Source organism: Macrobrachium rosenbergii, chromosome 11 (assembly GCF_040412425.1).
Source record: "Macrobrachium rosenbergii isolate ZJJX-2024 chromosome 11, ASM4041242v1, whole genome shotgun sequence".
NCBI lineage: Eukaryota > Metazoa > Arthropoda > Malacostraca > Decapoda > Palaemonidae > Macrobrachium > Macrobrachium rosenbergii.
In genome coordinates this window covers 16,251,379-16,264,168 of record NC_089751.1, presented here as the reverse complement: position 1 = coordinate 16,264,168, position 12,790 = coordinate 16,251,379, and the positions used below count along the sequence as shown (strand labels likewise).

The window sequence follows — 12,790 nt, the reverse complement described above, 5'->3', positions numbered from 1 at the left end:
TTCCTGGATAGGATCTATATATATATATATATATATATATATATATATATATATATATATATATATATTTATATATATAAATTTGTGCGTGTGTTTGTATGTATGTTACTCTGTGCATATTATGTGTTAAATTATGAAGAGTGTAATAGTATCACAGCTTTTATAACGAAGATATTGCATAGTTCAGGGAGGGAGGCTTTCAAGTGAGAATTTAAATTTACAAGAATTCTTTTCTTTTCCAGAATTTTGAATAAATTGCCAGACACCGTGGACATGTTCGTCCTTTACCTGCTGATCGATACAGCGGCAATTACTGAACTACAAAGAAGGCTTTCGAGAATTTCAACACATGGGACTTACGTTGCTGTAACTCACAGCCAAACCTCAGGTTTGATTTTAATCCCCGTACGTTAATTCATTTGGATAGTAAGGTAGTCTCGGTACGTGATTTCCTTCCGGACATCATATTATTTACATATCAGTACATAAACAGACACAAGCATACCCTTGAAGTTCACTATGTATATATATATATATATATATATATATATATATATATATATATAAATGTATATATATATAATTTGTATTTATAAATATAGAACACATATGGACTTTATAAATATAGAATATATATATGGATATATATATATATATATATATATATATATATCTATATGTATATATGTAATATATAAATATTAACATATCTATATCTATCTATTTATCTATCTATCCACACATATATGTATTTTTGTATATAAATCTATAAATATATCTATATCTATCCATCTATCTATCTATCTATCTTATATCCATATATATATATATATTTTATATATAAATCTATAGATAAATATACTGGGGTCTAAGCGATGTCTATATCGAGACTAGGTCTACCCCAAAGCCAAATCAAAAAGTCCTTCAAAGAAGGCATCTATGCTTACCCCATACAAAAAATGGGAAAAAAGCACGTTAAAGAAGAAGATATATATATATATATATATATATATATATATATATATATATATATATATATATATATATATATATATATATATATAGAGAGAGAGAGAGAGAGAGAGAGAGAGAGAGAGAGAGAGAGAGAGAGAGAGAGAGAGAATACATACAAGTATCACGGGTAATATTATCCTTCCAGTCGTTTTGGGACGAGGTAGGTAGCCTCAGACCCTGCCCACTGATGTTCAAGGGGCTTATATGTGTACTTGAACATATACGTCATCATCATTATCATCATCATCATCATCATCGCCTCCAACGCAGCGAGACACGGAAGGGCCTCAGTAAAATTACGCAATCCTGTCTCTTCTGAAATTTTTCTTTTACAAACCTTCTCTCGTCTCCAGCCACCCTTGTCATCGTTCTCTTCCCTGGGTCTTCCAACTTTTCTGGTGCCCACTGGAGCCCAGGTGACACTATCACGCACTGTTCTCCTAAATGCTGTGCGAAGGATATCCCCATGCCATTTCCCTCTCTCTTTCGTCATCATCTCATCTACATATGGAACTTCCATCATTTCCCGTAATGTTAAATTTCTAACTTTAACGTGCCATCTGAATCCAGGATATTCTTCTTAACGCTTTATTCTTAAATCGACAAATTTTTTTGCTGTACTTTCATTGTAGTGTCATACAATGATCCATGACTGTATTCCAATACAGATCGTACTTGGCTTTTGTATAGTCTTACTTTCGGATGCAATTTAAGTTAAATTCCAACTAAAGAGATACTTCAGTGGACATAATTTTATCTAAATAACTGAAAGATTAACCTCATTCAAGCCTTTTTCTTCGTCCCTTTGTGCACGAGCTGTCCTCATTACTTCTGTTTTTCTAAGATACATTTTGAGTCTAATCTCGTTAGATATACGATGCATTCTATCAAGGGAGCTTTGTGAATCTTGAGGTGTTTTGCTGATTAAAACAACTTCCTCATCACATTATAAATGTCAACTTTCTTTAGTCACTTCAGTCTAAATTGCTTCCATTTCCTAACACTTTTTTTGATTTTGAAATCTGTGAGAAAGGCAAAGAACAAAGGGGAAGTGACATTTACCTGTAGCACTCCACTATTTATAGTAAACTCACTTGATAATACCACATCTACCTTTGCACTCTTGGATAATTTCAATCACATTTACATATTTAACGGGAATCCCAAGACCTCCAATTATGCTGGTCTGTTGACTCTATCAAATGCCTTCTCGTATTCACCAGAAGCCATTAGAGGAGATTTTTAAATTCCAGCACTGCTGAACCATATTATAAAACAAATTTTTTTATACAAACAAAAAACCGAAATTATCGCTGATGAGTGTCAGAAATACCACAGTCATATGTGGGTGTGTAATATGACTAACCTTGTAAATGATGCGTTAACTAAATCCGTAGAAGGAAACCCTATCATAAGTCCCTTTTAATCATGAAGAAGATTTCTTCTATAAAAAGGTTAAGATGGAAACCAGGCAAAATACCCAAAATATTTAAGGATTGTTTGGAAACCTTGCTTTCCTAAAGTAAAGAGAAAAGAACTCATGTGACCGACAGTGGATCTTAAAACTTGCAAGCTTACAATCAGGAAGTAACAGCTGCAAACAAATGAATATTCATGTGCTTTACGATCTTCCGCAGATGCCATGGTTCTTGTAGGCATCCTTCTTGAGTACCGCCTGTAAAATAATGATCACCAGTGGTCTCACGTGCTGGGAATCGTTCAAAGACAATTGGGGATCTGTGTAGAAACTAAAGGGCAAACTGTTTGCTGTTCGTGACGTAAACGAAGGGAAAAATCTTATACGGGAGTAATACATGACTTTGGATATGGTAGGATAAGTTTTGTTTGTGCAGCCTTAATCATAAGCCATTTTTCACCTGGATAAAATGCATTGATGAGAAAGCACCCGAGTGATTAAATTTGATTTCCCTAACAATTTTATTAAGTATTGAATACAAATCCTTAAAGAAAGGATACCAGTTAACTGGTCAAACAAATGATGCCCATATTTATAGAATAATATTCCATATGAAAGAGAAATTTTGTCTTAATTCAAGTAAAAAAACATAGCTATGAGTAGAGCGCAGATGCTAACCATTTTGCTTTCCGAAATAGCGCGTACATGTTTGCAGATGTTATTTAAAACTTGTTCTGCAAAACGGTTACCAGCGAGTGCCTCAGCGGAATCACAAAATGATATCAGTCAGATCAATCTCTCAATAAATAAATAGCACATTGGGCCTCGTAAAAGCACTTGCTGAAGTGATGCAAGGGGATGGCTCTTAAAAACGTGGAGTGTATTATGTAAAATATTTACATCCAGTATTTCTGATCTGGGTAAACTAGTACTTTATGTGGTATTCCTAACTTTGGTTCATCCCTTCTCGCTAACATCCACAGTCAAGTTGAAGTTCCCTCTCTATACGGAATGGGGTCCGCAGTATACCATTAAACCACCCATTATAATTCCTGTCACATCCCCGTTCCGGTAAACCCATCACGCTACGTACACACTTCATCTCCGTCTTCCGCGACTGGATTCGGCTTTCGGCTGATAGAAAAAGAGGTGACGTCATCGATGCAAACAATGTCATAACAGTTGCCATGACAACACGTTACTTGATGGTGTTGCTGTCCATGATATTTAACAATGTTATTAAAACGTATTAGAGGAAAACTAAGTTTGTTTAATTTAACTGGGTGTGATTGCCACAAATTAAGTTGACTAAGAAGAAAATGCAGTCTACCAATTACAGTTTCCTTATACGAATATTTTTATGTTTGTTTGTCCGCTGCATATTCTTTTGTGCAGATATGTAGCAATATCAGCTAAATCACTTTCCCTGCAAGTGTACGTATGTATGTATATATATATATATATATATATATATATATATATATATATATATATTATATTATATATATATATATATATATATATATATATATATATTTATATATATATATATATATATATATATATATATATTATATATATATATATGTATATATATAGATAGATATATATATAAATGTATGCATATATATAAATATATATGTGTGTATTATGTATGTACTGTATATATATATATATATATATATATATATATATATATATATATATATATATATATATATATATATATATATATATATATATATATATATCTACGAATTCTCACAATTACAGTGTCAAAGAGGACCAGTGTTAGAGTGTCTATGCTCAGCCTTCCGGTTCTCAACGAGGTTTTTGGGATGAGGTTGCAAGCTCCATGCCCTTCTCTTCACGGACTGCGGTCTACCGCAGTCAGTTAGTTGCTGGGAGCCTATTTCACTACCTGAGTCAGCAGAGGGACGAAGGAGTTCAAAGAAACTTACCTAAATTATTCTGCCTTTCTCGTGAATCAAACCTGGAAATATTAACTGTGATGGTGTGATGCAGGAGTGGATTATAAGGACAAATAATAATATATATATATATATATATATATATATATATATATATATATATATATATATATATATATATATATATACATATTTATATATATACATACATATACTCGTACATATACATATATATACATGTGTGTGCTTGTGTGTATACATACATGCATACATATGCGCATACACACATACACATGTATATATATATAATTATACATATATATACGCATATATACATATTATAAAGAGAGAGAGAGAGAGAGAGAGAGAGAGAGAGAGAGAGAGAGAGAGAGAGAGAGAGAGATGTGTTAAGTATATATGTATAAACAAATAGTGAAAAACAATAGCTATTTCATTACCATTAAAGGAATTCACAAGTAACCTGCTATTTCGTATCCACAAATCGAAAAACGATTACCGTAAAAACTTAAGAATTAGAAGGAAAAGTGGAACAACCCAAAAGCACTAAGATATTCTGAACAGCAACTCTATTTGCAGCATTCCTTATGAGAGAGGAGAGGGTGTGAGAGAGGATGAGAAAAAGAAAATAACATTACAATCCTAATAGAGACGAGAAGATGAAAATAGAGATTTCTCTCAGCTGGAGTTTCTTCAGAGCAACAAAAGAATAATTCAACAAAATGCGGCATTTTTTTTTTAAAATCCCGTGAGAACATTCGAAAAGTCTATTGACTAATGCTCTCCCTTTTGGCAAATTCCTTGAATTTCGAATACTTGTTGCTTAACCGTTTTGATGAGTCCTGTTGTTAGTTAGTCTCGTATCATTGCAAAGAAATGGTTTATATTTTAACAAACGACAGCTGTTGAAACCAAATTGTGTTATTCATATGCAAGTCTATGTACGTATGTATGTATGTATGTATGTATATATATATATATATATATATATATATATATATATATATATATATATATATACATACATATATATTACAACGCAGAATTATGGACATGGAAGCAAAGGAACTTGAAAAGAAGTCAAACACTGAGTTTACATGTAATGATGTTTCTCGTGAAAATTTTACCACACACGCACACACGTAGACACAGACATACACACACACACATATATGTTTATATTTATACAAATATATATAAATATAAATATATATATATACACATATGTGTGTGTGATTGTGTATGCGTGTGCGCGTTTGTGATTACGTGCTTTTAATATGTGCAAAAAAACGAGTTCCATGTTTTTTTTTCTGGTCTTGTATTTTGAAACATTCTTGGTCCCTCCGATGACCACCGACTGTGGCAAAAATGTATGCCAACCATGTTGTATATCATTACATCTTTCAGTTGTGACAACAAAATACTTCTACGTGTGTTTGATGAAAACCAACTAACGCAATATATTCTCTCCACTTAGATGATATCGTTCAGTATTATGCAGAATACCCTGTTCACAATAGGCCTGTCTAGCAGAGAGTTACCTTCTTATTATGCTCACCTGATAGCATGTTCCTGTTTCAGGTGTGATCGGGAAAGATATGAAGGAGCCAAATATTTTTATAAAGACGGCTACTACCAACCACTGGTTAAATATAGCAGTTACTTAGGCAGTGGTTACGAACATCTTGTTATAACATTCACCAACTCTCATATTACAAAAAATTGTAGTTTTCTGTAAGTGGTCGTTTAGCCTCATATTAGGTATTGCCTTAAATGTCATCTCCATAGCTCTATCCGATTCGATAAATTCCTTCACGTACCATATGATTCCAAGTATATACTAACGGTCAGAAAAATAGCAACCGAGGTATCAGTAGAATCAAAAGAGTTTGACCGAAGGAAGATATGAGAAACCTCAGTGGGTGTTACGCGGAAACTTCTACATTGATAGTATATATAAAACTTCGAAAATAAGCAGGAACTTAGAGGTTGTGATGATTCATCACTTTTTTCCCTTGTTTTCATGAATGCCACATGTTTATTCATGTTTTCCGTGTTTGTATTGAAAACTCAAATGTAATCTTCACAATGCATTACCGCAACCTCGACCATAATTGCATTTCACGTCACAAAATCATTCACAGTTTAGATTTTAGTATCATCACCGTTTTAAGTTTGATGTATTTTGCGTATGTGATTTTTTGTTTTGCCTGTTTGTAGTCATGTTTGAAGCATTATGCTAAAACCAGTTGTGTGAATTTTTTATGAAAATTTGACTAAAGATAGGCTTCGTATCTAGCAACAAGTGATTCTTTGGAATCACTGAGGAGATATTTTAAACTAATCTACTCGACACAACGCTCACCATTACCGTAGATTTTGATACGGAATTTATATACTAGTTTGCAAAGAAAGTCAGACTGGAGGTTGTATCTCTTCTTAAGCTGTAAAGTATCTTTTTCCGTTTCCTACAACTAACCGTTTCTAGTTGATAAAAGCATGAGGTCATGATGGCATGTCATTAGCGAATGCATGCAGTATCTGAGCCTATTTATATGCTATTTTTGTGATGTAAAGGAGCCTTGTTTCGTATGGTACTATAGGGACCCATAATGGCTACCAGTGACGATAGGAAATAAAAGGTGCGAGGGAGACGAGAAGGTTATCTGACGCACTGCTGGAGCATTCGACTCAAAATATTGTAGAAAATTCTAGAAAGAAGATAAAAATTAGAAAGTGAGTGATAAAACCGAGGGCGGAATCAATATTTTGTGAAAGTAATACAGAATAAATACTGAGAAAATAATCCCAGTGAGGGTTAGTCTCATGAATCGGAATCGGCTCACAAACCACAAGGAATGCTTTGTCGCTTTTTGTTGCCAATTGTACATTTTTTAAATATCTTAAATTTCCGTGCAAGCTGACTAGTTTTCGGGGGAAAGGGGACAGGATTTCGAAGTAACATTTAGCTCCGTCCTTTTCTCGATTTACAGCAGTTAAAATGTGAGAATTAACTAGTGGGAAATATCACGAATAAATTCCTATCCGGGATGTGCTTACGATAATGAATATGTAAAGTGGGGTTTATCTTTTCAAGTTTCTATCAAATGCAAGCGTGTTTAAGGAAACGCCATTTTAATGGCTTCCTCTGTCATTTCAAAGGAGCGATACGCAGTTATCCTTCTCTTTCAAATGTGATATGTCCTTTTGGAATTATAGTCGAGCCGTTGTATTTCATGCAAGCATTTTTGCAACGAAAAGCACGGAATCTAAAAAGAAAAAACCAAAGCTTCATGAAATGTAAAATTCCGGAGATAGTCTGGATCAAAAAGTCTTTCGGAGGGTTCATCTGAATGTCGATGTATGAGAACTCCCCAATCTTGAAAGGATTAAAAAATCAAAATCATGTAAATCCAGCCTTTTGTGAGAAGCGAACGCTCCCAAGCAAGATTATTTTTCATGCAACTCATTAAATACAGCTGCGTACAGATTTAACGCATATCTAAAGGCGAGCTTTGGATCAGGATTTACCTTAATCTGGGCGAGAGAACTGAATAAAAGGGGCAAACCCGTTTTAGGGGAATGGTCCAGGTATCACACTATATTGTCTGATGGTATTGCTGAACTGCTCTGCGCCACCTTCCCCTAGTCTAAATATGAACGATATTGTGCTGATGCATCAAAAAATGGAACTTTCAGGCTCTCATGAAATGTTAATAAAATCTGCTAAGCACCAGTAAAACTGCTACTACACTATTGTATACTATTATTTTCTAATGTTAGATTTCATTCATGATCATTTTCTTGCTTTTCCAGTGAATAGGCAACTATTCAGATGGTATCTAACATGTTTGGCATCAGAAAGTGAAATGTTTATCCGTTTCTCTGTCTGTCATATTCAAATGTTAGCCCTCTAACGATACTTGGATTTTATTACTCCTCATCGCCGTCAAAAAACTGAAGATATTAACGAAGTTACTCAGTGAATCTCCCTTCATAGGAGACGCAGACTCCATCTTCTGAATCAAGATCTATCAAGAGAACACGGGCGAAGGAAGAAAGTTCAAGATTTATAAATTACTGAGTCGATTTCAGTGATATTCTCCCCTTTCCTTTATCCTTCTTCTCCTTTATTATTTTTTTTTAAATAAAGTAATTTATTAAAATGGCATATTGCTCCCTTTTTGGCCATTTCTTTATTTTCCTTTTCCCCATTTTTCAGAGTAACCCTTCTTATAAAAGCAACTGTGTTGCCTGTAACACAACCAAACTGTTTATTACGAGAGCGTTTGTATTGACCTTGAAGCTGTAAACCGTGAAATATCTGTTTAACACAATCCATCACCTATTTGCTGTTGGGCTAAACAAGAAAAATAAATATCAGAAGCGGCAGAAGAAAAACAGCCAGTAGCTGACGGAGCAAACATTTACAGTTCTCGGTTTACGGAAAGAGGGACAGAGGTGCGAGAGTTTATACTGGTCCATAAAATCATTTGCAGCGGAGCCGTTCAAAAGGTAACAACAATAAGGCGAGCTAAAAGAGTTGTGTAACAAGGCGCCACAATGCGCTCGGATATACAAGGCAGTCCTGAAGAGGGCGCTCTAAGGGATGAACGGCGTTGAGGTGTAGCTTGAAGCGGCAAAAGCAACAGGCTAAATATTTCTTTCTGAACACAAATAAAAGAGCCTTTGAAACTCGTCTTAGAGTCGCCTCCATGGAGACCTGTCCTTCGCTTAGTTTCTCTCTCTCTCTCTCTCTCTCTCTCTCTCTCTCCCCGATGCTTTGGACATTCTTGTACCGACTTCTCCTTCATGGGGGAAATAAAAATAAGCTCTTTTCGTTTTCTTTTACTGTATAGCTTAAAGACATAACAAAGTCCATTTTATGGCAATGTTGTTTAAAGGCTTCTTTTTGAAGAGCGTTTGTGGTTCAATTCTCGCCCGCATACTACAGATTGCGTTCTATTTCGATACAATGCTCAAACTGAAAGCCCGGGAATGTAGGCCGAATAAATCGGACTTAAGATATAGTTCTGCTCTTATTTCTTCTTATTCTTCTTCTGTCTACGAATATATATCCCCGTTCAGAGAGCTGGATAATGAATTACCAATAACCGCTTTCTCATAATCTGAAGGCTATAGACTGGGTCTCTTTCCGGGGGCTCTAACGCGCTCATAGTCTTGCGAAAGAACGTCTAGGGCCTCATGTCGCTGTGCGCTCAAGTACCTCATGGCCGTCACTGGCATCGCCTGACTTCAATCTCACTTTAAGTGTATGAAAATCTCTTGCCAGTCCTGCATCTCCCCCCAGGCCTAGGCCCAGACCACCACTCCCACCCACAAGGGCTGCTGTGCCTTTTTCTGGATACACATCGAGAAAATTGCCGAGGGCGGCCTGGATCCTCTTTGATGTCAACGTAACCAGTTTGTCTCACCGATCTACCCTTGCAGACCAGGTCGTTTCTTTCGCTCTTCTCTAATTTTCCCCAGACAGAAGAATGAATGCTAAGAGGAATGAATGCTATTATGCAGGAGATTCCCTGAGAGACCCTGGGACTGTAACAAAACTTCTTTTTCGGGAGTTAGCTTAAAGGTAGGGAGGACCCACTGTGAGGAACATCATATTTATTTTTCGCTAAATTTTCAGCGTGAAAACCTTGGTCAAATATATTCTAAAATCAACCGGTATGCTATAAAAAAGACACCTTGCCAAACTTATTTCCATAACGCTATAAAAAACAAACGAAAGTAATGTCTAGAGAAAGAAAAGGACAAAGTATGAAATGAATTTCCTTAAATCATAGCAAAAAGTAATCTGCAAAAACCGAATACGATCTTTTACTTGCTTTTAATTAGATTTGTATGTTATTGGATCTGACTTTTTTTTCATTTTTCCTACCCAGGGAAAACAACGTCTTGTTGGCTAAATGAAAATTTAGAAGCTGTTCAGGAATGAGTATCTGAGTTATATTTTCTTTACGTTATGCTTTTAATGTTTTTTGCGTTTTTTTAAAGGTTACGTGAATTTAGAGTTTAGCCAAACAGCCTCTTTGCGTCTCACCTATAAAATGCGCTAAGTGAAAAAGCTCGTAAGGAAAAATTTAATCTACATAAAAGCAAAAAATTTTGCGTCGGAATTTTCACTGTTGTAAAACCTATAGAATAGTGTCTCTCTCTCTCTCTCTCTCTCTCTCTCTCTCACACACATACACATACACACACACAACACTACAGTGTTTATTTACATATTTCTCTTTTTTTCGTCAAATAATTCTAAAATCTCTCTCTCCCTCCCTCTCTCTCTCTCTCTCTTTATATATGGATTATATATATACAGATTATATATGAATATATATATATATATATATATATATATATATATATATATATATATATATATATATATATATATATATATATATGTATTCTATACTGTAAGCATGAACTAGTCTATGCATTCTGTAAATCAATACCCTCTTATAACACTTAAACTCATTCGCAAAGCCCGCAAATGAAACTTCTCATGATGTAATTGATGGAGGTAAGGCAATAGCCTCACTCATCCTATCCATCTGGACCGATTGGTGTAGTCTCGCCCTTACTCTGCTACAGCAACTGCTTGAAGAGGGAATTGTTGGTTAAAGAAAACAAGTGATAAATGCGCCGAAGTTTCTTCAGCGCAATCGAGTTTTCTGTACAGCTGCTACAGCGTATAATCAAGGCCACCGAAAATAGATCTATATTTGGGTGGTCTCGATATAATGCTGTATGAGCGGGGGAACATGAAACTTTAACCACTGCCGGGTGGTGGCCTATCCTATACCGTTGCCAGAAGCACGATTATGGCTAAGTTTAACCTCAAATAAAATAAAAACTACTGAGGCTAGGGGGCTGCAAATTTGGTATGTTTGATGATTGGAGGGTGGATGATCAACATACCAATTTGCAGCTATCTAGCTTCAGTGGTTTTTAAGATCTGAGGGCGTGCAGAAAAAAGTGCAGACAGAATGAAGTGCGGACGGAGAGACAAAGCCGGCAAAATAGCTTTCTTTTACAGAAAACTGAAAGGGTAAGTTGTACTTTATCCGGGAAGGGAAAACTGCTAGGAACTTTCCACATATTTATTTGCGGTGACAGAGTAACATGTTGTTCATGATGAAAGTTTCCAATTTTTGTTCAGTGAAAGTTGTCTTTCGGCATCCTATGTTTACTTGACTTTCAGGTGAACGGATTCCTTTTAAAATACATTTCAACCTGTAGCAGTGCCCTCTCTCCGGCATTTCAGTCCGTCCAACAGCATTGCATGGCCTAGTTACACCCCTGACCTGACATATCAGTCAAACATTCGATCACAAATTCGACATCTTAAAAGACATTCCTTGTAAAGACTCGAATGTCTACCCGACGCGGACGGACGACATGAAAGAGACATTCGAACAGTCTTCTTCAATTAAACGTTTATGCAAATTCCGCCTCGTTAACGAAAACGCAATTGAAGCTTCACTTCAAAAGCAAAACAGGCGTGTTTTGTTTTTAACATAAATAGGACTGAAATTGTTCAGAGCCTCTTTCGGCCTTAACTGATGGAAACAAGACGTGTTTAATGTCAGTGGTTTTACATCAACATTTTGAGACTTGATAAATACATAAAGGATCAAATTGTTTGTGTTAAAGCTAAGTTACTAATTTTCTTTTTATATATTGCTGGCATCAAACAAGATAAGGTGATACAATAGAACTTTCCATTCGTTATTTTGCTATTTATATACGATGTTATTGCTGAAAAAAGAGCAGCCTTGTTCTACTTTTTCGAAAATAAATCCTGGCTTCTACAACTGACAGTAGATAAAATTATATAAAATTCGAACTTATGTCTTCATTGAAGACGAATTTTCTTATTTTGCTTTTACCTTTAACTTTTCCATTTTACATTTTCAAAAACAGTCTAGAGTCATGTAAAAAGTATTAAATTTTTCGTGCTGTGTAAATTGAGCCAAAACTAATTTATTGCAGCAGTGACATGAACTCTCTCATAAGCGACCTTTCAATGAAAGGAATAAGCACAAGCGCACACACACACACGCGCGCGTTCTTTCTCTTTCTGTCTAGGTATTTATTCGTTCATCTGTACGTCTGTCTGTTAGTCTCTTAACTGTCATTTCGCATGCAAACGTAAGATCAGTGAATGTCAGCGGCATTACCCCGGGCCGTGCAACATAAGCTGATATTCTTGACGTAACACCACAATTAAGAAAGAACCAGTGCTTCGAAGTTTTAGTGGCACGCTTCCACTAAGTCGCATTACAAACAAAACGAGAAAAAACGTCCACAGGTCTGAGAAATATTAAGGAAGACAACAGATCATTGTCGAACTTTGAACCTTGAAAAAAAAAAAACTCAAATTGGTGAA

The 12,790-nt window shown here is 35.3% G+C and overlaps 1 protein-coding gene and 1 long non-coding RNA gene across 3 annotated transcripts in view; one reads left to right on the top strand and one right to left on the bottom strand.

The window, feature by feature from the left end:
* Positions 1 to 12,790, top strand: part of LOC136843199 (uncharacterized) — a 114,179-nt gene that overhangs the window by 9,877 nt on the left and 91,512 nt on the right. Inside the window, exon 2 of the long non-coding RNA XR_010854477.1 lies at positions 243 to 388. This is a non-coding gene — a long non-coding RNA (uncharacterized lncRNA). The remainder of the gene's footprint in view (positions 1 to 242; positions 389 to 12,790) is intronic.
* LOC136843197 (metabotropic glutamate receptor 5-like) overlaps positions 1 to 12,790 on the bottom strand; it is a 549,708-nt gene that overhangs the window by 534,170 nt on the left and 2,748 nt on the right. The gene's annotated exons all lie outside the window — the stretch shown is intronic.